This window comes from Hemicordylus capensis, chromosome 8, assembly GCF_027244095.1.
Source record: "Hemicordylus capensis ecotype Gifberg chromosome 8, rHemCap1.1.pri, whole genome shotgun sequence".
Classification (NCBI taxonomy): domain Eukaryota; kingdom Metazoa; phylum Chordata; class Lepidosauria; order Squamata; family Cordylidae; genus Hemicordylus; species Hemicordylus capensis.
In genome coordinates, this window is record NC_069664.1 from 28,257,613 (window position 1) to 28,261,427 (window position 3,815).

Here is a 3,815-nt window from a genome sequence, read left to right on the forward strand (position 1 = left end):
TCCATTCAATCGCCCCGTCACTTCCTTCAGGCTCGCCAGCGCTACAAAAGGCGCAGCGACCTGCCTGCCTTAAAGAGACAGGCGCCCCCTCTCCGCCCGGGGAAGGCCCGGCGCGGCTCCCCAGCTGGTCCCCAGCTGAAGGCAGGGCGGGCGCGGTGTGTGTGTGTGTGCAAGCAACTAACTAACCAACTTCTTTAACGCACACACACACGCCATCACCGAAAGCTTGATTTATAGACAGGGGGGGGGACTCCTTTCTTTCCGCCACAGCCTTAATCAATACCACCCCAGCAACATTCTCTTCCTTAACCAGAAATTGGACTCCCCTGGTTTTGGCTTGGAAGACAATATATTCCTGGATTTTTCTCCTTCTAAAAAACCAAGAGAGAGAGAGAGGAAAGTCAGCAGCAAAGCAGAAAGCTGCAAGGATAAAAGGCACAATCCTTTAAGGCCGCAACCCTCCCCCCTGCTTACACACAACAACGGATAGATAGATATATGTGCCACTTTTCAACAAAAGTTTCCAAAGTGGGTTACATAGAGAATTAATTAATTAATTAATTAATTAATTAAGGCTCCCTGTCCCCAAAAGGGCTTACAATCTAAAAAGAAACACAGGATAGACAGGAGCAGCATTAATCAGAGTAACTGCTCTGGGGATGGATGGAGCCAGTTACTCTCCCCCTGCTAAATAAAGAGAACTGCCATGTTAAAAAGGTGCCTCTTTGTTCAGTCAGCAGGGGTTCATGCACCTCTGAAAATCCTCCAAAGAAGAATTCCTAAAGGCTGGCAGATTTATGGTCATGGTGAAAGCTTTCCCCTTCCAAGTTCATAGGAGCATAGGAAGCTGCTTTCTCCTGAGTCAGACCCTGGGTCTATCTAGTTCAGCATTGTCTACACTGACCGGCAGCAGCTCTCCAGAGTCTCTCCCAGCCCCAGCTGGGGATGCTGTCTAGGACTGAACTTTCTGCAGGCAACGCAGATGCTCGACCGTTGAGCTAAGACCCCATCCCTCCTTGTCAATCTGTTGGAAGAGTGGGACTTTTGGTACGACAAGGTGCTTTCCAGCAGTGTAGGGAGGCTGGCGGTGGCCTGTGCATGGCCGCCGCGGCCCCATGGCCCTGCCCCCCACATCTAACATCAGACACGGGGGCCCGGCTAGCCACACTCACGTGTCTGACGCCACACCTGGGATACATGGACTCCCTCCCAAACGGGGCCGCCCAGCCCGGTTTGGAAGGAAGGGTGGCCCACGCTGCAACTCTCCCTGGGAGAGCCGTTCCGGCCACGTTGCCAATGCAGTGCGGGATGATCTCTCTCCTAAACAAGGCTGCGCAGCCCTGTTGGGGAGAGAGATTGATCAGCCCTGCTGCTTGGGCCGCGAGACCAGGAGCGGCTCTCCCTGCCTTTAAGGGACCGTTCGGGACCGAAATAACGCCCACCGCGTCTGAGCCGAGTCTGGGGCCGCGCTCATGGCCCCTGATTGGTGGCGGCCCGGGTTCTTTGAACCCGTTTGCCCAATGGTGGCTCTGCCCCAGTTTCCTTTGTTCTCTCTCTGTCTTGTAACAGACTAACATGATTACTTCTCAGGAATGCATCTTGGGGAAGTCCCATTGCAATGAGTGGCTGACATCCTCACTAAATTCATGAGAGGGAGCCCTACTGGAATTGAGTGGTCCTTTACTCCTGAGTAACGCCACTGAGTAACTTTGGATGTCAGCCAATGTAGTGGGTCTTGCCTTGACATAAAAACTGCACAGAAATAGGCTGCAGGGCAACTCATTGGTGGACTAACATGATCCTAGACCTTGAGATCTGGGTTCAGATTTTCCAGCTCAGTCTCAGGAACCTAGGAAGTTTCCTTATAGCCAATCAAATCATTGGTCTCTCTGGCTCAGTCTTGTCCACACTGACTGGCAGCGGCTCTCCGAGGTTCTAGGCAGGAGTCTCTCCCAGTCCTTCCTGGAGATGCTGCCAGGGAGTGAACGTGCCACCTTCTGCACCCAAGCATTCAGATGCTGTACCCCTGAGCTACAGCCTCACCCCACAAGGAGGGTGATATCTTTCAGCAGATAGTGCTCACATGTAGTCACCCATCCAAATAAAAACTGAGGAAGACCCTGCTTAGCAAAAGGGACAATTCATGCTCACTCCCTCAAGGCCAGCTCTCCTCCCCAGCCAGGGTGGGTCTCACATCTCCGTCTCTAAATTTTGGGTAGCCTTTGGGCACAGAACAATCTTGTGCCTACAATCTTGTGCCTACAATATCTGTGCTCAGATATAATTTCCCCATGAAATTAAACTGGCAACGTGCAGTTCAGTCCTAGTCCCCCCACCACCCGCCCGCCCCTGCTCTGATGACGACTGTTTTATAGATGCATTTTAAGAGACAGGAACAAGAACAAAAAGCAGCAGGGAACATTTCCAGCCAAGGTCTTTTGTTATGGATTTATTTCTCATTCAAGGAAGGAAGACACATCTGGAAAAACCACAGGGTACCTCAGACTTCGAGTACATGCCGTACATGCAGAACATTCCAGGTTCAACTCAGTTAAAGGATCCCACGTTGCAGGGCTGGGAAAGAGCTGGCACTGGTCTCTCCGGCCCAGCATTCTCTGCTCTGACTGGCAGCAGTCACCTTGGAGAATCTCTGCTGAAGATCATCCTCACAGACTTGCCCTGGTCCCTGCTAGAATTTCAGAGCCGGATTCATGCTGTACAAGTGCAGAGATGTCTGTACGCTCATACACGTTTGTGTGAATGACTGTACCTGTGTTCAGTTTAAAAGTGAACCTGGATACAGGCCTTTCAAATGCATGGTGCAGTTAGGAAGTGTACATAAGAACAGCCCTGCTGGATCAGGCCCAAGAAGGCCCATCTAGTCCAGCAACCTGTTTCACACAGTGGCCCACCAGATGCCACTGGAAGCCTATAGCAGGAGTTGAGGGCATGCCCTCTCTCCTGCTGTTACTCCCCTGCAGCTGTACCTGCGGCCAGCATAGCATGTGGATGACTGTACCTGTGTAGAGATCTGTACCTGTGTATGCTGTACCCTCGTCATATGAGTGTTAAACATAATGTGTGAATGGGCCTTAAATGTGCCCCCCCCACACACACACAAAGATGCAAAGTGCTGGCATTCCTGTGCTGTTTCAAACCTGAGCAGAACAAGCATCCATATAACCTGAGGCTGAGAGATACATGACTGGCCCAGAGTCACCCAGTAAGTTTCATGGTTGAATGGGGATTCAAACTCGGGTCTTCCTGGTCCTAGTCCAACACTCTAACCACTATGCCATGCTGGCTGTTGGTTGTTGCAAGACGTCGCAAGGCAGTGCGGTGTAGTGGTCGGTGTGTTGAGTAGCAGCAGCGAGGCCTGTGCTCAGATCCCCATTCAGCCATGGCACTCACAAGGGCTGTTCTCACGATCGGGTTCTCCTCCCTGAATTTGTGTCCCACCGTGTGTTGGATAAAAACAAGGTCAGAGGCCGCGGAGCTGGATCATCAGTCAAGCCCTAGCAGGATAGTTCCCCCTCCTACCTCGTTCGGAAGCTGGGGACAGAATCCGAGTCGGAAGTGCTCTTCCTAACCAGCTTGGACTTCACTGACAATCAAGTTCCCCACCTTCAACCTTGTTTTTTATCTAACACATGGCCAAAAACCAGGAGCGCACCCAGCTCCCGAATCAGGCTGCGAAGCTTTTCCTACCCCCTACTGAATGACTTCAGGCCAGTCACCACCTCTTAGCCTAACCTACCTCACAGGGGTGTTGTGAAGATAAACTGGGTGGGAAGAACCAGTGGCCAGTAATACCC